This window comes from Pleuronectes platessa, chromosome 24 (assembly GCF_947347685.1).
Source record: "Pleuronectes platessa chromosome 24, fPlePla1.1, whole genome shotgun sequence".
NCBI lineage: Eukaryota > Metazoa > Chordata > Actinopteri > Pleuronectiformes > Pleuronectidae > Pleuronectes > Pleuronectes platessa.
In genome coordinates this window covers 16,934,015-16,957,269 of record NC_070649.1, presented here as the reverse complement: position 1 = coordinate 16,957,269, position 23,255 = coordinate 16,934,015, and positions in this window count along the sequence as shown.

The window sequence follows — 23,255 nt, the reverse complement described above, 5'->3', positions numbered from 1 at the left end:
CCAGTCCATCACAGGGAGGATCAACAGTCCATCACAGGGAGGATCACCAATCCATCACAGGGAGGATCACCAGTCCATCACATGGCTGATAACCAGTCCATCACAGGGGCTATAACCAGTCCATCACAGGGACGATCACCAGTCCATCACAGGGAGGATCACCAGTCCAACACAGGGCTGATCACCAGTCCATCACAGGGCTCATCACCAGTCCATCACAGAAAGGATAACCAGTACATCACAGGGAGGATCACCAGTCCATCAGAGGGAGGATCACCAGTCCATCACAGGGAGGATCAACAGTCCATCACAGGGAGGATCACCAATCCATCACAGGGAGGATCACCAGTCCATCACATGGCTGATAACCAGTCCATCACAGGGGCTATAACCAGTCCATCAAAGGGAGGATCACCAGTCCATCAAAGGGAGGATCACCAGTCCATCACAGCGCTGGTAACCAGCCCATCAAAGGGAGGATCACCAGTCCATCAAAGGGAGGACCACCAGTCCAACAAAGGGCTCATCACCGGTCCAACACAGGGCTGATCACCAGTCCATCACATGGCTGATAACCAGTCCATCACAGGGGCTATAACCAGTCCATCAAAGGGAGGATCACCAGTCCATCAAAGGGAGGGTCACCAGTCCATCACCGGGAGGATCACCAGTCCATCGATGGGCTGATCACCAGTCCATCACAGGTCTGATCACCAGTCCATAACAGGGCTGATCACCAGTCCATCACAGGGAGGATCACCAGTCCATCACAGGGAGGATCACCAATCCATCACAGGGAGGATCACCAGTCCATCACAGGGCTGATCACCAGTCCATCAGAGGGAGGATCACCAATCCATCACAGGGAGGATCACCAGTCCATGACAGGGCTCATCACCAGTCCATCACAGGTCTGATCACCAGTCCAACATAGGGCTGATCACCAGTCCATCACAGGGCTCATCACCAGTCCATCACAGGTCTGATCACCAGTCCCACACAGGGAGGATCACCAGTCCATCACAGGGAGGATCACCAGTCCAATACAGGAAGGATCACCAATTCATTACAGGGAGGATCACCAGTCCATCACAGGGCTCATCACCAGTCCATCACAGGGCTCATCACCAGTCCATCACAGGAAGGATCACCAGTCCATCACAGGGAGGATCACCAGTCCATCAGAGGGAGGATCACCAGTCCATCACAGGGAGGATCAACAGTCCATCACAGGGAGGATCACCAATCCATCACAGGGAGGATCACCAGTCCATCACAAGGAGGATCACCAGTCCATCACAGGGCTGATCACCAGTCCATCAGAGGGAGGATCATCAGTCCATCACAGGGAGGATCACCAGTCCATCGAGGGCTGATCACCAGTCCATCAGAGGGAGGATCACCAGTCCATCACAGGGAGGATGACCAGTCCATCACAGGGCTGATCACCAGTCCATCACAGGGAGGATCACCAGTCCATCACAGGGAGGATCACCAATCCATCACAGGGAGGATCACCAGTCCATCACAGGCCTGATCACCAGTCCATCAGAGGGAGGATCACCAGTCCATCACAAGGAGGATCACCTCCATCACAGGGCTGATCACCAGTCCATCAAAGGGAGGATCACCAGTCCATCACATGGCTGATAACCAGTCCATCAAAGGGACTATAACCAGTCCATCAAAGGGATGATCACCAGTACATCAAAGGGAGGATCAACCGTCCATCACAGGGCTGATAACCAGCCCATCAAAGGGAGGATCACCAGTCCGTCAAAGGGAGGATCACCAGTCCATCACAGGGCTGATCACCAGTCCATCACAGGTCTGTTAACCAGTCCAACACAAGGCTGATCACCAGTCCATCACAGGGCTCATCACCAGTCCATCACAGGAAGGATCACCAATTCATTACAGGGAGGATCACCAGTCCATCACAGGGCTCATCACCAGTCCATCACAGGGCTCATCACCAGTCCATCACAGGAAGGATCACCAGTCCATCACAGGGAGGATCACCAGTCCATCAGAGGGAGGATCACCAGTCCATCACAGGGAGGATCAACAGTCCATCACAGGGAGGATCACCAATCCATCACAGGGAGGATCACCAGTCCATCACAAGGAGGATCACCAGTCCATCACCGGGCTGATCACCAGTCCATCAAAGGGAGGATCACCAATCCATCACAGGGAGGATCACCAGTCCATCACAGGGCTGATCACCAGTCCATCAGAGGGAGGATCATCAGTCCATCACAGGGAGGATCACCAGTCCATCACAGGGCTGATCACCAGTCCATCAAAGGGAGGATCACCAGTCCATCACATGGCTGATAACCAGTCCATCACAGGGGCTATAACCAGTCCATCAAAGGGAGGATCACCAGTCCATCAAAGGGAGGACCACCAGTCCATCACAGGGCTGGTAACCAGCCCATCAAAGGGAGGATCACCAGTCCATCAAAGGGAGGATCACCAGTCCAACACAGGGCTCATCACCGGTCCAACACAGGGCTGATCACCAGTCCAACACAGGGAGGATCACCAGTCCAACACAGGGCTGATCACCAGTCCATCACAGGGCTCATCACCAGTCCATCACAGGAAGGATCACCAGTCCATCACAGGGAGGATCACCCGTCCATCACAGGGAGGATCACCAATCCATCACAGGGAGGATCACCAGTCCATCACAGGGATGATCACCAGTCCATCAGACGGAGGATCACCAGTCCATCACAAGGAGGATTACCAGTCCATCACAGGGCTCATCACCAGTCCATCAAAGGGAGGATCACCAGTCCATCACAGAGAGGATCACCAGTCCATCATAGGGCTGATCACCAGTCCATCAGAGGGAGGATCACCAGTCCATCACAGGGAGGATCACCAGTCCATCACAGGGCTGATCACCAGTCCATCACAGGGAGGATCACCAGTCCATCACAGGGAGGATCACCAATCCATCACAGGGAGGATCACCAGTCCATCACAGGCCTGATCACCAGTCCATCAGAGGGAGGATCACCAGTCCATCACAAGGAGGATCACCTCCATCACAGGGCTGATCACCAGTCCATCAAAGGGAGGATCACCAGTCCATCACATGGCTGATAACCAGTCCATCAAAGGGGCTATAACCAGTCCATCAAAGGGATGATCACCAGTACATCAAAGGGAGGATCAACCGTCCATCACAGGGCTGATAACCAGCCCATCAAAGGGAGGATCACCAGTCCGTCAAAGGGAGGATCACCAGTCCATCACAGTGCTGATCACCAGTCCATCACAGGGAGGATCACCAGTCCATCACAGGGAGGATCACCAATCCAGCACAGGGAGGATCACCAGTCCATCACAGGGCTGATCACCAGTCCATCAGAGGGAGGATCACCAGTCCATAACAAGGAGGATCACCAATCCAGCACAGGGAGGATCACCAGTCCATCACAGGGCTGATCACCAGTCCATCAGAGGGAGGATCACCAGTCCATAACAAGGAGGATCACCAGTCCATCACAGGGCTGATCACCAGTCCATCAAAGGGAGGATCACCAGTCCATCACATGGCTGATAACCAGTCCATCAAAGGGGCTATAACCAGTCCATCAAAGGGATGATCACCAGTCCATCAAAGGGAGGATCACCAGTCCATCACAGGGAGGATCACCAGTCCATCATAGGGCTGATAACCGGTCCATCAGAGGGAGGATCACCAGTCCATCACAGGGAGGATCACCAGTCCATCATAGGGCTGATAACCGGTCCATCAGAGGGAGGATCACCAGTCCATCACAGGGAGGATCAACAGTCCATCACAGGGCTGATCACCGGTCCATCACAGGGAGGATCACCAGTCCATCACAGGGAGGATCACCAATCCATCACAGGGAGGATCACCAGTCCATCACAGGGCTGATCACCAGTCCATCAGAGGGAGGATCACCAGTCCATCACAAGGAGGATCACCAGTCCATCAAAGGGAGGATCACCAGTCCATCACATGGCTGATAACCAGTCCATCAAAGGGGCTATAACCAGTCCATCAAAGGGAGGATCACCAGTCCATCAAAGGGAGGATCACCAGTCCATCACAGGGCTGATAACCAGCACATCAAAGGGAGGATCACCAGTCCATCAAAGGGAGGATCACCAGTCCAACACAGGGCTCATCACCGGTCCAACACAGGGCTGATCACCAGTCCAACACAGAGAGGATCACCAGTCTAACACAGGGCTGATCACCAGTCCATCACCGGGAGGATCACCAGTCCATCGATGGGCTGATCACCAGTCCATCAACGGGAGGATCACCAGTCCATCACAGGGGCTATAACCAGTCCATCAAAGGGAGGATCACCAGTCCATCAAAGGGAGGACCACCAGTCCATCACAGGGCTGGTAACCAGCCCATCAAAGGGAGGATCACCAGTCCATCAAAGGGAGGATCACCAGTCCAACACAGGGCTCATCACCGGTCCAACACAGGGCTGATCACCAGTCCAACACAGGGAGGATCACCAGTCCAACACAGGGCTGATCACCAGTCCATCACAGGGCTCATCACCAGTCCATCACAGGAAGGATCACCAGTCCATCACAGGGAGGATCACCCGTCCATCACAGGGAGGATCACCAATCCATCACAGGGAGGATCACCAGTCCATCACAGGGATGATCACCAGTCCATCAGACGGAGGATCACCAGTCCATCACAAGGAGGATTACCAGTCCATCACAGGGCTCATCACCAGTCCATCAAAGGGAGGATCACCAGTCCATCACAGAGAGGATCACCAGTCCATCATAGGGCTGATCACCAGTCCATCAGAGGGAGGATCACCAGTCCATCACAGGGAGGATCACCAGTCCATCACAGGGCTGATCACCAGTCCATCACAGGGAGGATCACCAGTCCATCACAGGGAGGATCACCAATCCATCACAGGGAGGATCACCAGTCCATCACAGGCCTGATCACCAGTCCATCAGAGGGAGGATCACCAGTCCATCACAAGGAGGATCACCTCCATCACAGGGCTGATCACCAGTCCATCAAAGGGAGGATCACCAGTCCATCACATGGCTGATAACCAGTCCATCAAAGGGGCTATAACCAGTCCATCAAAGGGATGATCACCAGTACATCAAAGGGAGGATCAACCGTCCATCACAGGGCTGATAACCAGCCCATCAAAGGGAGGATCACCAGTCCGTCAAAGGGAGGATCACCAGTCCATCACAGTGCTGATCACCAGTCCATCACAGGGAGGATCACCAGTCCATCACAGGGAGGATCACCAATCCAGCACAGGGAGGATCACCAGTCCATCACAGGGCTGATCACCAGTCCATCAGAGGGAGGATCACCAGTCCATAACAAGGAGGATCACCAATCCAGCACAGGGAGGATCACCAGTCCATCACAGGGCTGATCACCAGTCCATCAGAGGGAGGATCACCAGTCCATAACAAGGAGGATCACCAGTCCATCACAGGGCTGATCACCAGTCCATCAAAGGGAGGATCACCAGTCCATCACATGGCTGATAACCAGTCCATCAAAGGGGCTATAACCAGTCCATCAAAGGGATGATCACCAGTCCATCAAAGGGAGGATCACCAGTCCATCACAGGGAGGATCACCAGTCCATCATAGGGCTGATAACCGGTCCATCAGAGGGAGGATCACCAGTCCATCACAGGGAGGATCACCAGTCCATCATAGGGCTGATAACCGGTCCATCAGAGGGAGGATCACCAGTCCATCACAGGGAGGATCAACAGTCCATCACAGGGCTGATCACCAGTCCATCACAGGGAGGATCACCAGTCCATCACAGGGAGGATCACCAATCCATCACAGGGAGGATCACCAGTCCATCACAGGGCTGATCACCAGTCCATCAGAGGGAGGATCACCAGTCCATCACAAGGAGGATCACCAGTCCATCAAAGGGAGGATCACCAGTCCATCACATGGCTGATAACCAGTCCATCAAAGGGGCTATAACCAGTCCATCAAAGGGAGGATCACCAGTCCATCAAAGGGAGGATCACCAGTCCATCACAGGGCTGATAACCAGCACATCAAAGGGAGGATCACCAGTCCATCAAAGGGAGGATCACCAGTCCAACACAGGGCTCATCACCGGTCCAACACAGGGCTGATCACCAGTCCAACACAGAGAGGATCACCAGTCTAACACAGGGCTGATCACCAGTCCATCACCGGGAGGATCACCAGTCCATCGATGGGCTGATCACCAGTCCATCAATGGGAGGATCACCAGTCCATCACAGGGGCTATAACCAGTCCATCAAAGGGAGGATCACCAGTCCATCAAAGGGAGGATCACCAGTCCATCACAGGGCTGGTAACCAGCCCATCAAAGGGAGGATCACCAGTCCATCAGAGGGAGGATCACCAGTCCATCACAGGGAGGATCACCAGTCCATCACAGGGCTGATCACCAGTCCATCACAGGGAGGATCACCAGTCCATCACAGGGAGGATCACCAATCCATCACAGGGAGGATCACCAGTCCATCACAGGCCTGATCACCAGTCCATCAGAGGGAGGATCACCAGTCCATCACAAGGAGGATCACCTCCATCACAGGGCTGATCACCAGTCCATCAAAGGGAGGATCACCAGTCCATCACATGGCTGATAACCAGATCATCAAAGGGGCTATAACCAGTCCATCAAAGGGATGATCACCAGTACATCAAAGGGAGGATCACCCGTCCATCACAGGGCTGATAACCAGCCCATCAAAGGGAGGATCACCAGTCCGTCAAAGGGAGGATCACCAGTCCATCACAGGGCTGATCACCAGTCCATCACAGGTCTGTTAACCAGTCCACCACAGGGCTCATCACCAGTCCATCACAGGAAGGATCACCATTTCATTACAGGGAGGATCACCAGTCCATCACAGGGCTCATCACCAGTCCATCACAGGTCTGATCACCAGTCCAACACAGGGCTGATCACCAGTCCATCACAGGGCTCATCACCAGTCCATCACAGGTCTGATCACCAGTCCAACACAGGTCTGATCACCAGTCCAATACAGGAAGGATCACCAGTCCATCACAGGGCTGATCACCAGTCCATCAGAGGGAGGATCACCAGTCCATCACAGGGCTGATCACCAGTCCATCACAGGGAGGATCACCAGTCCATCACAGGGCTGATCACCATTCCATCAAAGGGAGGATCACCAGTCCATCAGAGGGAGGATCACCAGTCCATCACAGGGAGGATCACCAGTCCATCACAGGGCTGATCACCAGTCCATCACAGTGAGGATCACCAGTCCATCACAGGGAGGATCACCAATCCAGCACAGGGAGGATCACCAGTCCATCACAGGGCTGATCACCAGTCCATCAAAGGGAGGATCACCAGTCCATCACAGGGCTGATCACCAGTCCATCAGAGGGAGGATCCCCAGTCCATCAAAAGGAGGATCACCAGTCCATCACAGGGCTGAAAACCAGTTCATAAAAGGGAGGATCACCAATCCATCACATGGCTGATAACCAGTCCATCGAAGGGGTTATAACCAGTCCATCAAAGGGATGATCACCAGTCCATCAAAGGGAGGATCACCAGTCCATCACAGAGAGGATCACCAGTCCATCATAGGGCTGATCACCATTCCATCAGAGGGAGGATCACCAGTCCATCACAGGGAGGATCACCAGTCCATCACAGGGAGAATCACCAGTCCATCACAGGGCTGGTAACCAGCCCATCAAAGGGAGGATCACCAGTCCATCAAAGGGAGGATAACCAGTCCAACACAGGGCTCATCACCGGTCCAACACAGAGCTGATCACCAGTCCATCACCGGGAGGATCACCAGTCCATCACAGGGCTGATCACCAGTCCAACACAGTTCTGATCACCAGTCCATCACAGGGCTCATCACCAGTCCATCACAGGAAGGATCACCAGTCCATCACAGGGAGGATCACCAGTCCATCAGAGGGAGGATCACCAGTCCATCACAGGGAGGATCACCAGTCCATCACAGGGAGGATCACCAGTCCATCACAGGCCTGATCACCAGTCCATCAGAGGGAGGATCACCAGTCCATCACAAGGAGGATCACCTCCATCACAGGGCTGATCACCAGTCCATCAAAGGGAGGATCACCAGTCCATCACATGGCTGATAACCAGTCCATCAAAGGGGCTATAACCAGTCCATCAAAGGGATGATCACCAGTACATCAAAGGGAGGATCAACCGTCCATCACAGGGCTGATAACCAGCCCATCAAAGGGAGGATCACCAGTCCGTCAAAGGGAGGATCACCAGTCCATCACAGTGCTGATCACCAGTCCATCACAGGGAGGATCACCAGTCCATCACAGGGAGGATCACCAATCCAGCACAGGGAGGATCACCAGTCCATCACAGGGCTGATCACCAGTCCATCAGAGGGAGGATCACCAGTCCATAACAAGGAGGATCACCAATCCAGCACAGGGAGGATCACCAGTCCATCACAGGGCTGATCACCAGTCCATCAGAGGGAGGATCACCAGTCCATAACAAGGAGGATCACCAGTCCATCACAGGGCTGATCACCAGTCCATCAAAGGGAGGATCACCAGTCCATCACATGGCTGATAACCAGTCCATCAAAGGGGCTATAACCAGTCCATCAAAGGGATGATCACCAGTCCATCAAAGGGAGGATCACCAGTCCATCACAGGGAGGATCACCAGTCCATCATAGGGCTGATAACCGGTCCATCAGAGGGAGGATCACCAGTCCATCACAGGGAGGATCACCAGTCCATCATAGGGCTGATAACCGGTCCATCAGAGGGAGGATCACCAGTCCATCACAGGGAGGATCAACAGTCCATCACAGGGCTGATCACCGGTCCATCACAGGGAGGATCACCAGTCCATCACAGGGAGGATCACCAATCCATCACAGGGAGGATCACCAGTCCATCACAGGGCTGATCACCAGTCCATCAGAGGGAGGATCACCAGTCCATCACAAGGAGGATCACCAGTCCATCAAAGGGAGGATCACCAGTCCATCACATGGCTGATAACCAGTCCATCAAAGGGGCTATAACCAGTCCATCAAAGGGAGGATCACCAGTCCATCAAAGGGAGGATCACCAGTCCATCACAGGGCTGATAACCAGCACATCAAAGGGAGGATCACCAGTCCATCAAAGGGAGGATCACCAGTCCAACACAGGGCTCATCACCGGTCCAACACAGGGCTGATCACCAGTCCAACACAGAGAGGATCACCAGTCTAACACAGGGCTGATCACCAGTCCATCACCGGGAGGATCACCAGTCCATCGATGGGCTGATCACCAGTCCATCAACGGGAGGATCACCAGTCCATCACAGGGGCTATAACCAGTCCATCAAAGGGAGGATCACCAGTCCATCAAAGGGAGGACCACCAGTCCATCACAGGGCTGGTAACCAGCCCATCAAAGGGAGGATCACCAGTCCATCAAAGGGAGGATCACCAGTCCAACACAGGGCTCATCACCGGTCCAACACAGGGCTGATCACCAGTCCAACACAGGGAGGATCACCAGTCCAACACAGGGCTGATCACCAGTCCATCACAGGGCTCATCACCAGTCCATCACAGGAAGGATCACCAGTCCATCACAGGGAGGATCACCCGTCCATCACAGGGAGGATCACCAATCCATCACAGGGAGGATCACCAGTCCATCACAGGGATGATCACCAGTCCATCAGACGGAGGATCACCAGTCCATCACAAGGAGGATTACCAGTCCATCACAGGGCTCATCACCAGTCCATCAAAGGGAGGATCACCAGTCCATCACAGAGAGGATCACCAGTCCATCATAGGGCTGATCACCAGTCCATCAGAGGGAGGATCACCAGTCCATCACAGGGAGGATCACCAGTCCATCACAGGGCTGATCACCAGTCCATCACAGGGAGGATCACCAGTCCATCACAGGGAGGATCACCAATCCATCACAGGGAGGATCACCAGTCCATCACAGGCCTGATCACCAGTCCATCAGAGGGAGGATCACCAGTCCATCACAAGGAGGATCACCTCCATCACAGGGCTGATCACCAGTCCATCAAAGGGAGGATCACCAGTCCATCACATGGCTGATAACCAGTCCATCAAAGGGGCTATAACCAGTCCATCAAAGGGATGATCACCAGTACATCAAAGGGAGGATCAACCGTCCATCACAGGGCTGATAACCAGCCCATCAAAGGGAGGATCACCAGTCCGTCAAAGGGAGGATCACCAGTCCATCACAGTGCTGATCACCAGTCCATCACAGGGAGGATCACCAGTCCATCACAGGGAGGATCACCAATCCAGCACAGGGAGGATCACCAGTCCATCACAGGGCTGATCACCAGTCCATCAGAGGGAGGATCACCAGTCCATAACAAGGAGGATCACCAATCCAGCACAGGGAGGATCACCAGTCCATCACAGGGCTGATCACCAGTCCATCAGAGGGAGGATCACCAGTCCATAACAAGGAGGATCACCAGTCCATCACAGGGCTGATCACCAGTCCATCAAAGGGAGGATCACCAGTCCATCACATGGCTGATAACCAGTCCATCAAAGGGGCTATAACCAGTCCATCAAAGGGATGATCACCAGTCCATCAAAGGGAGGATCACCAGTCCATCACAGGGAGGATCACCAGTCCATCATAGGGCTGATAACCGGTCCATCAGAGGGAGGATCACCAGTCCATCACAGGGAGGATCACCAGTCCATCATAGGGCTGATAACCGGTCCATCAGAGGGAGGATCACCAGTCCATCACAGGGAGGATCAACAGTCCATCACAGGGCTGATCACCAGTCCATCACAGGGAGGATCACCAGTCCATCACAGGGAGGATCACCAATCCATCACAGGGAGGATCACCAGTCCATCACAGGGCTGATCACCAGTCCATCAGAGGGAGGATCACCAGTCCATCACAAGGAGGATCACCAGTCCATCAAAGGGAGGATCACCAGTCCATCACATGGCTGATAACCAGTCCATCAAAGGGGCTATAACCAGTCCATCAAAGGGAGGATCACCAGTCCATCAAAGGGAGGATCACCAGTCCATCACAGGGCTGATAACCAGCACATCAAAGGGAGGATCACCAGTCCATCAAAGGGAGGATCACCAGTCCAACACAGGGCTCATCACCGGTCCAACACAGGGCTGATCACCAGTCCAACACAGAGAGGATCACCAGTCTAACACAGGGCTGATCACCAGTCCATCACCGGGAGGATCACCAGTCCATCGATGGGCTGATCACCAGTCCATCAATGGGAGGATCACCAGTCCATCACAGGGGCTATAACCAGTCCATCAAAGGGAGGATCACCAGTCCATCAAAGGGAGGATCACCAGTCCATCACAGGGCTGGTAACCAGCCCATCAAAGGGAGGATCACCAGTCCATCAGAGGGAGGATCACCAGTCCATCACAGGGAGGATCACCAGTCCATCACAGGGCTGATCACCAGTCCATCACAGGGAGGATCACCAGTCCATCACAGGGAGGATCACCAATCCATCACAGGGAGGATCACCAGTCCATCACAGGCCTGATCACCAGTCCATCAGAGGGAGGATCACCAGTCCATCACAAGGAGGATCACCTCCATCACAGGGCTGATCACCAGTCCATCAAAGGGAGGATCACCAGTCCATCACATGGCTGATAACCAGATCATCAAAGGGGCTATAACCAGTCCATCAAAGGGATGATCACCAGTACATCAAAGGGAGGATCACCCGTCCATCACAGGGCTGATAACCAGCCCATCAAAGGGAGGATCACCAGTCCGTCAAAGGGAGGATCACCAGTCCATCACAGGGCTGATCACCAGTCCATCACAGGTCTGTTAACCAGTCCACCACAGGGCTCATCACCAGTCCATCACAGGAAGGATCACCATTTCATTACAGGGAGGATCACCAGTCCATCACAGGGCTCATCACCAGTCCATCACAGGTCTGATCACCAGTCCAACACAGGGCTGATCACCAGTCCATCACAGGGCTCATCACCAGTCCATCACAGGTCTGATCACCAGTCCAACACAGGTCTGATCACCAGTCCAATACAGGAAGGATCACCAGTCCATCACAGGGCTGATCACCAGTCCATCAGAGGGAGGATCACCAGTCCATCACAGGGCTGATCACCAGTCCATCACAGGGAGGATCACCAGTCCATCACAGGGCTGATCACCATTCCATCAAAGGGAGGATCACCAGTCCATCAGAGGGAGGATCACCAGTCCATCACAGGGAGGATCACCAGTCCATCACAGGGCTGATCACCAGTCCATCACAGTGAGGATCACCAGTCCATCACAGGGAGGATCACCAATCCAGCACAGGGAGGATCACCAGTCCATCACAGGGCTGATCACCAGTCCATCAAAGGGAGGATCACCAGTCCATCACAGGGCTGATCACCAGTCCATCAGAGGGAGGATCCCCAGTCCATCAAAAGGAGGATCACCAGTCCATCACAGGGCTGAAAACCAGTTCATAAAAGGGAGGATCACCAATCCATCACATGGCTGATAACCAGTCCATCGAAGGGGTTATAACCAGTCCATCAAAGGGATGATCACCAGTCCATCAAAGGGAGGATCACCAGTCCATCACAGAGAGGATCACCAGTCCATCATAGGGCTGATCACCATTCCATCAGAGGGAGGATCACCAGTCCATCACAGGGAGGATCACCAGTCCATCACAGGGAGAATCACCAGTCCATCACAGGGCTGGTAACCAGCCCATCAAAGGGAGGATCACCAGTCCATCAAAGGGAGGATAACCAGTCCAACACAGGGCTCATCACCGGTCCAACACAGAGCTGATCACCAGTCCATCACCGGGAGGATCACCAGTCCATCACAGGGCTGATCACCAGTCCAACACAGTTCTGATCACCAGTCCATCACAGGGCTCATCACCAGTCCATCACAGGAAGGATCACCAGTCCATCACAGGGAGGATCACCAGTCCATCAGAGGGAGGATCACCAGTCCATCACAGGGAGGATCACCAGTCCATCACAGGGCTCATCACCAGTCCATCACAGGAAGGATCACCAGTCCATCACAGGGAGGATCACCCGTCCATCACAGGGAGGACCACCAATCCATCACAGGGAGGATCACCAGTCCATCACAGGGCTGATCACCAGTCCATCAGAGGGAGGATCACCAGTCCATCACAAGGAGGATTACCAGTCCATCACAGGGCTCATCACCAGTCCATCAAATGGAGGATCACCAGTCCATCACAGAGAGGATCACCAGTCCATCATAGGGCTGATCACCAGTCCATCAGAGGGAGGATCACCAGTCCATCACAGGGAGGATCACCAGTCCATCACAGGGCTGATCACCAGTCCATCACAGGGAGGATCACCAGTCCATCACAGGGAGGATCACCAATCCATCACAGGGAGGATCACCAGTCCATCACAGGCCTGATCACCAGTCCATCAGAGGGAGGATCACCAGTCCATCACAAGGAGGATCACCTCCATCACAGGGCTGATCACCAGTCCATCAAAGGGAGGATCACCAGTCCATCACATGGCTGATAACCAGTCCATCAAAGGGGCTATAACCAGTCCATCAAAGGGATGATCACCAGTACATCAAAGGGAGGATCAACCGTCCATCACAGGGCTGATAACCAGCCCATCAAAGGGAGGATCACCAGTCCGTCAAAGGGAGGATCACCAGTCCATCACAGTGCTGATCACCAGTCCATCACAGGGAGGATCACCAGTCCATCACAGGGAGGATCACCAATCCAGCACAGGGAGGATCACCAGTCCATCACAGGGCTGATCACCAGTCCATCAGAGGGAGGATCACCAGTCCATAACAAGGAGGATCACCAATCCAGCACAGGGAGGATCACCAGTCCATCACAGGGCTGATCACCAGTCCATCAGAGGGAGGATCACCAGTCCATAACAAGGAGGATCACCAGTCCATCACAGGGCTGATCACCAGTCCATCAAAGGGAGGATCACCAGTCCATCACATGGCTGATAACCAGTCCATCAAAGGGGCTATAACCAGTCCATCAAAGGGATGATCACCAGTCCATCAAAGGGAGGATCACCAGTCCATCACAGGGAGGATCACCAGTCCATCATAGGGCTGATAACCGGTCCATCAGAGGGAGGATCACCAGTCCATCACAGGGAGGATCACCAGTCCATCATAGGGCTGATAACCGGTCCATCAGAGGGAGGATCACCAGTCCATCACAGGGAGGATCAACAGTCCATCACAGGGCTGATCACCAGTCCATCACAGGGAGGATCACCAGTCCATCACAGGGAGGATCACCAATCCATCACAGGGAGGATCACCAGTCCATCACAGGGCTGATCACCAGTCCATCAGAGGGAGGATCACCAGTCCATCACAAGGAGGATCACCAGTCCATCACAGGGCTGATCACCAGTCCATCAAAGGGAGGATCACCAGTCCATCACATGGCTGATAACCAGTCCATCAAAGGGGCTATAACCAGTCCATCAAAGGGAGGATCACCAGTCCATCAAAGGGAGGATCACCAGTCCATCAGAGGGAGGATCACCAGTCCATCACAGGGAGGATCACCAGTCCATCACAGGGCTGATCACCAGTCCATCACAGGGAGGATCACCAGTCCATCACAGGGAGGATCACCAATCCATCACAGGGAGGATCACCAGTCCATCACAGGCCTGATCACCAGTCCATCAGAGGGAGGATCACCAGTCCATCACAAGGAGGATCACCTCCATCACAGGGCTGATCACCAGTCCATCAAAGGGAGGATCACCAGTCCATCACATGGCTGATAACCAGTCCATCAAAGGGGCTATAACCAGTCCATCAAAGGGATGATCACCAGTACATCAAAGGGAGGATCAACCGTCCATCACAGGGCTGATAACCAGCCCATCAAAGGGAGGATCACCAGTCCGTCAAAGGGAGGATCACCAGTCCATCACAGTGCTGATCACCAGTCCATCACAGGGAGGATCACCAGTCCATCACAGGGAGGATCACCAATCCAGCACAGGGAGGATCACCAGTCCATCACAGGGCTGATCACCAGTCCATCAGAGGGAGGATCACCAGTCCATAACAAGGAGGATCACCAATCCAGCACAGGGAGGATCACCAGTCCATCACAGGGCTGATCACCAGTCCATCAGAGGGAGGATCACCAGTCCATAACAAGGAGGATCACCAGTCCATCACAGGGCTGATCACCAGTCCATCAAAGGGAGGATCACCAGTCCATCACATGGCTGATAACCAGTCCATCAAAGGGGCTATAACCAGTCCATCAAAGGGATGATCACCAGTCCATCAAAGGGAGGATCACCAGTCCATCACAGGGAGGATCACCAGTCCATCATAGGGCTGATAACCGGTCCATCAGAGGGAGGATCACCAGTCCATCACAGGGAGGATCACCAGTCCATCATAGGGCTGATAACCGGTCCATCAGAGGGAGGATCACCAGTCCATCACAGGGAGGATCAACAGTCCATCACAGAGAGGATCACCTGTCCATCAAAGGGAGGATCACCAGTCCATCACAGAGAGGATCACCTGTCCATCATAGGGCTGATCACCATTCCATCAGAGGGAGGATCACCAGTCCATCACAGGGAGGATCACCAGTCCATCACAGGGAGGATCACCAATCCATCACAGGGAGGATCACCAGTCCATCACAGGGCTGATCACCAGTCCATCAGAGGGAGGATCACCAATCCATCACAGGGAGGATCACCAGTCCATGACAGGGCTCATCACCAGTCCATCACAGGTCTGATCACCAGTCCAACATAGGGCTGATCACCAGTCCATCACAGGGCTCATCACCAGTCCATCACAGGTCTGATCACCAGTCCAACACAGGGAGGATCACCAGTCCATCACAAGGAGGATCACCAGTCCAATACAGGAAGGATCACCAGTCCATCACAGGGCTGATCACCAGTCCATCACAGGGAGGATCACTAGTCCATCACAGGGCTGATCACCAGTCCATCAAAGGGAGGATCACCAGTCCATCACAGGGCTGAAAACCAGTCCATAAAAGGGAGGATCACCAATCCATCACATGGCTGATAACCAGTCCATCGAAGGGGTTATAACCAGTCCATCAAAGGGATGATCACCAGTCCATCAAAGGGAGGATCACCAGTCCATCACAGAGAGGATCACCAGTCCATCATAGGGCTGATCACCAGTCCATCAGAGGGAGGATCACCAGTCCATCACAGGGAGGATCACCAGTCCATCACAGTGCTGATCACCAGTCCATCACAGGGAGGATCACCAGTCCATCACAGGGAGGATCACGAATCCAGCACAGGGAGGATCACCAGTCCATCACAGGGCTGATCACCAGTCCATCAGAGGGAGGATCACCAGTCCATAACAAGGAGGATCATCAGTCCATCACAGGGCTGATCACCAGTCCATCAAAGGGAGGATCACCAGTCCATCACATGGCTGATAACCAGTCCATCAAAGGGGCTATAACCAGTCCATCAAAGAGAGGATCACCAGTCCATCAAAGGGAGGATCACCAGTCCATCACAGGGCTGATAACCAGCCCATCAAAGGGAGGATCACCAGTCCAACACAGGGCTCATCACCGGTCCAACACAGGGCTGATCACCAGTCCAACACAGAGAGGATCACCAGTCTAACACAGGGCTGATCACCAGTCCATCACCGGGAGGATCACCAGTCCATCGATGGGCTGATCACCAGTCCATCACAGGTCTGATCACCAGTCCATAACAGGGCTGATCACCAGTCCATCACAGGGAGGATCACCAGTCCATCACAGGGAGGATCACCAATCCATCACAGGGAGGATCACCAGTCCATCACAGGGCTGATCACCAGTCCATCAGAAGGAGGATCACCAATCCATCACAGGGAGGATCACCAGTCCATGAAAGGGCTCATCACCAGTCCATCACAGGTCTGATCACCAGTCCAACATAGGGCTGATCACCAGTCCATCACAGGGCTCATCACCAGTCCATCACAGGTCTGATCACCAGTCCAACACAGGGAGGATCACCAGTCCATCACAGGGAGGATCACCAGTCCAATACAGGAAGGATCACCAGTCCATCACAGGGCTGATCACCAGTCCATCACAGGGAGGATCACTAGTCCATCACAGGGAGGATCACCAATCTAGCACAGGGAGGATCACCAGTCCATCACAGGGCTGATAACCAGCCCATCAAAGGGAGGATCACCAGTGCAACACAGGGCTCATCACCGGTCCAACACAGTAATGATCACCAGTCCAACACAGGGAGGATCACCAGTCTAACACAGGGCTGATCACCAGTCCATCACCGGGAGGATCAACAGTCCATCACCGGGCTGATCACCAGTCCATCACAGGGAGGATCACCAGTCCATCAGAGGAAGGATCACCAGTCCATCACAGGGAGGATCACCAGTCCATCACAGGGCTGATCACCAGTCCATCACAGGGAGGATCACCAGTCCATCACAGGGAGGATCACCAATCCAGCACAGGGAGGATCACCAGTCCAACACAGGGCTGATCACCAGTCCATCACAGTGCTCATCACCAGTCCATCACAGAAAGGATCACCAGTCCATCACAGGTCTGATCACCAGTCCAACACAGGGAGGATCACCAGTCCATCACAGGGAGGATCACCAGTCCAATACAGGAAGGATCACCAGTCCATCACAGGGCTGATCACCAGTCCATCACAGGGAGGATCACTAGTCCATCACAGGGCTGATCACCAGTCCATCAAAGGGAGGATCACCAGTCCATCACAGGGCTGATCACCAGTCCATCAGAGGGAGGATCCCCAGTCCATCAAAAGGAGGATCACCAGTCCATCACAGGGCTGAAAACCAGTCCATAAAAGGGAGGATCACCAATCCATCACATGGCTGATAACCAGTCCCTCGAAGGGGTTATAACCAGTCCATCAAAGGGATGATCACCAGTCCATCAAAGGGAGGATCACCAGTCCATCACAGAGAGGATCACCAGTCCATCATAGGGCTGATCACCAGTCCATCAGAGGGAGGATCACCAGTCCATCACAGGGAGGATCACCAGTCCATCACAGGGAGGATCACCAGTCCATCACAGGGAGAATCACCAGTCCATCACAGGGCTGGTAACCAGCCCATCAAAGGGAGGATCACCAGTCCATCAAAGGGAGGATAACCAGTCCAACACAGGGCTCATCACCGGTCCAACACAGAGCTGATCACCAGTCCATCACCGGGAGGATCACCAGTCCATCACAGCGCTGATCACCAGTCCAACACAGGGCTGATCACCAGTCCATCACAGGGCTCATCACCAGTCCATCACAGGAAGGATAACCAGTCCATCACAGGGAGGATCACCAGTCCATCAGAGGGAGGATCACCAGTCCATCACAGGGAGGATCAACAGTCCATCACAGGGAGGATCACCAATCCATCACAGGGAGGATCACCAGTCCATCACAAGGAGGATCACCAGTCCATCACAGGGCTGATCACCAGTCCATCAAAGGAAGGATCACCAATCCATCACAGGGAGGATCACCAGTCCATCACAGGGCTGATCACCAGTCCATCAGAGGGAGGATCATCAGTCCATCACAGGGAGGATCACCAGTCCATCGAGGGCTGATCACCAGTCCATCAAAGGGAGGATCACCAGTCCATCACATGGCTGATAACCAGTCCATCACAGGGGCTATAACCAGTCCATCAAAGGGAGGATCACCAGTCCATCAAAGGGAGGATCACCAGTCCATCACAGGGCTGGTAACCAGCCCATCAAAGGGAGGATCACCAGTCCATCAAAGGGAGGATCACCAGTCCAACACAGGGCTCATCACCGGTCCAACACAGGGCTGATCACCTGTCCAACACAGGGAGGATCACCAGTCCAACACAGGGCTGATCACCAGTCCATCACAGGGCTCATCACCAGTCCATCACAGGAAGGATCACCAGTCCATCACAGGGAGGATCACCCGTCCATCACAGTGAGGATCACCAATCCATCACAGGGACGATCACCAGTCCATCACAGGGAGGATCACCAGTCCAACACAGGGCTGATCACCAGTCCATCACAGGGCTCATCACCAGTCCATCAAAGAAAGGATCACCAGTCCATCACAGGGAGGATCACCAGTCCATCAGAGGGAGGATCACCAGTCCATCACAGGGAGGATCAACAGTCCATCACAGGGAGGATCACCAATCCATCACAGGGAGGATCACCAGTCCATCACATGGCTGATAACCAGTCCATCACAGGGGCTATAACCAGTCCATCAAAGGGAGGATCACCAGTCCATCACATGGCTGATAACCAGTCCATCACAGGGGCTATAACCAGTCCATCAAAGGGAGGATCACCAGTCCATCAAAGGGAGGATCACCAGTCCATCACAGCGCTGGTAACCAGCCCATCAAAGGGAGGATCACCAGTCCATCAAAGGGAGGATCACCAGTCCAACACAGGGCTCATCACCGGTCCAACACAGGGCTGATCACCAGTCCAACACAGGGAGGATCACCAGTCCATCACATGGCTGATCACCAGTCCATCACAGTGCTCATCAGCAGTCCATCACAGAAAGGATCACCAGTCCATCACAGGGAGGATCACCAGTCCATCAGAGGGAGGATCACCAGTCCATCACAGGGAGGATCAACAGTCCATCACAGGGAGGATCACCAATCCATCACAGGGAGGATCACCAGTCCATCACATGGCTGATAACCAGTCCATCACAGGGGCTATAACCAGTCCATCACAGGGACGATCACCAGTCCATCACAGGGAGGATCACCAGTCCAACACAGGGCTGATCACCAGTCCATCACAGGGCTCATCACCAGTCCATCACAGAAAGGATAACCAGTACATCACAGGGAGGATCACCAGTCCATCAGAGGGAGGATCACCAGTCCATCACAGGGAGGATCAACAGTCCATCACAGGGAGGATCACCAATCCATCACAGGGAGGATCACCAGTCCATCACATGGCTGATAACCAGTCCATCACAGGGGCTATAACCAGTCCATCAAAGGGAGGATCACCAGTCCATCAAAGGGAGGATCACCAGTCCATCACAGCGCTGGTAACCAGCCCATCAAAGGGAGGATCACCAGTCCATCAAAGGGAGGACCACCAGTCCAACAAAGGGCTCATCACCGGTCCAACACAGGGCTGATCACCAGTCCATCACATGGCTGATAACCAGTCCATCACAGGGGCTATAACCAGTCCATCAAAGGGAGGATCACCAGTCCATCAAAGGGAGGGTCACCAGTCCATCACCGGGAGGATCACCAGTCCATCGATGGGCTGATCACCAGTCCATCACAGGTCTGATCACCAGTCCATAACAGGGCTGATCACCAGTCCATCACAGGGAGGATCACCAGTCCATCACAGGGAGGATCACCAATCCATCACAGGGAGGATCACCAGTCCATCACAGGGCTGATCACCAGTCCATCAGAGGGAGGATCACCAATCCATCACAGGGAGGATCACCAGTCCATGACAGGGCTCATCACCAGTCCATCACAGGTCTGATCACCAGTCCAACATAGGGCTGATCACCAGTCCATCACAGGGCTCATCACCAGTCCATCACAGGTCTGATCACCAGTCCCACACAGGGAGGATCACCAGTCCATCACAGGGAGGATCACCAGTCCAATACAGGAAGGATCACCAATTCATTACAGGGAGGATCACCAGTCCATCACAGGGCTCATCACCAGTCCATCACAGGGCTCATCACCAGTCCATCACAGGAAGGATCACCAGTCCATCACAGGGAGGATCACCAGTCCATCAGAGGGAGGATCACCAGTCCATCACAGGGAGGATCAACAGTCCATCACAGGGAGGATCACCAATCCATCACAGGGAGGATCACCAGTCCATCACAAGGAGGATCACCAGTCCATCACAGGGCTGATCACCAGTCCATCAGAGGGAGGATCATCAGTCCATCACAGGGAGGATCACCAGTCCATCGAGGGCTGATCACCAGTCCATCAGAGGGAGGATCACCAGTCCATCACAGGGAGGATGACCAGTCCATCACAGGGCTGATCACCAGTCCATCACAGGGAGGATCACCAGTCCATCACAGGGAGGATCACCAATCCATCACAGGGAGGATCACCAGTCCATCACAGGCCTGATCACCAGTCCATCAGAGGGAGGATCACCAGTCCATCACAAGGAGGATCACCTCCATCACAGGGCTGATCACCAGTCCATCAAAGGGAGGATCACCAGTCCAACACAGGGCTGATCACCAGTCCATCACAGGGCTCATCACCAGTCCATCACAGAAAGGATAACCAGTACATCACAGGGAGGATCACCAGTCCATCAGAGGGAGGATCACCAGTCCATCACAGGGAGGATCAACAGTCCATCACAGGGAGGATCACCAATCCATCACAGGGAGGATCACCAGTCCAACACAGGGCTCATCACCGGTCCAACACAGGGCTGATCACCTGTCCAACACAGGGAGGATCACCAGTCCAACACAGGGCTGATCACCAGTCCATCACAGGGCTCATCACCAGTCCATCACAGGAAGGATCACCAGTCCATCACAGGGAGGATCACCCGTCCATCACAGTGAGGATCACCAATCCATCACAGGGACGATCACCAGTCCATCACAGGGAGGATCACCAGTCCAACACAGGGCTGATCACCAGTCCATCACAGGGCTCATCACCAGTCCATCAAAGAAAGGATCACCAGTCCATCACAGGGAGGATCACCAGTCCATCAGAGGGAGGATCACCAGTCCATCACAGGGAGGATCAACAGTCCATCACAGGGAGGATCACCAATCCATCACAGGGAGGATCACCAGTCCATCACATGGCTGATAACCAGTCCATCACAGGGGCTATAACCAGTCCATCAAAGGGAGGATCACCAGTCCATCACATGGCTGATAACCAGTCCATCACAGGGGCTATAACCAGTCCATCAAAGGGAGGATCACCAGTCCATCAAAGGGAGGATCACCAGTCCATCACAGCGCTGGTAACCAGCCCATCAAAGGGAGGATCACCAGTCCATCAAAGGGAGGATCACCAGTCCAACACAGGGCTCATCACCGGTCCAACACAGGGCTGATCACCAGTCCAACACAGGGAGGATCACCAGTCTAACACAGGGCTGATCACCAGTCCATCACAGGGAGGATCACCAGTCCATCACAGGGAGGATCACCAATCCAGCACAGGGAGGATCACCAGTCCATCACAGGGCTGATCACCAGTCCATCACAGGGCTGATCACCAGTCCATCAAATGGAGGATTACCAGTCCATCACATGGCTGATCACCAGTCCATCACAGTGCTCATCAGCAGTCCATCACAGAAAGGATCACCAGTCCATCACAGGGAGGATCACCAGTCCATCAGAGGGAGGATCACCAGTCCATCACAGGGAGGATCAACAGTCCATCACAGGGAGGATCACCAATCCATCACAGGGAGGATCACCAGTCCATCACATGGCTGATAACCAGTCCATCACAGGGGCTATAACCAGTCCATCACAGGGACGATCACCAGTCCATCACAGGGAGGATCACCAGTCCAACACAGGGCTGATCACCAGTCCATCACAGGGCTCATCACCAGTCCATCACAGAAAGGATAACCAGTACATCACAGGGAGGATCACCAGTCCATCAGAGGGAGGATCACCAGTCCATCACAGGGAGGATCAACAGTCCATCACAGGGAGGATCACCAATCCATCACAGGGAGGATCACCAGTCCATCACATGGCTGATAACCAGTCCATCACAGGGGCTATAACCAGTCCATCAAAGGGAGGATCACCAGTCCATCAAAGGGAGGATCACCAGTCCATCACAGCGCTGGTAACCAGCCCATCAAAGGGAGGATCACCAGTCCATCAAAGGGAGGACCACCAGTCCAACAAAGGGCTCATCACCGGTCCAACACAGGGCTGATCACCAGTCCATCACATGGCTGATAACCAGTCCATCACAGGGGCTATAACCAGTCCATCAAAGGGAGGATCACCAGTCCATCAAAGGGAGGGTCACC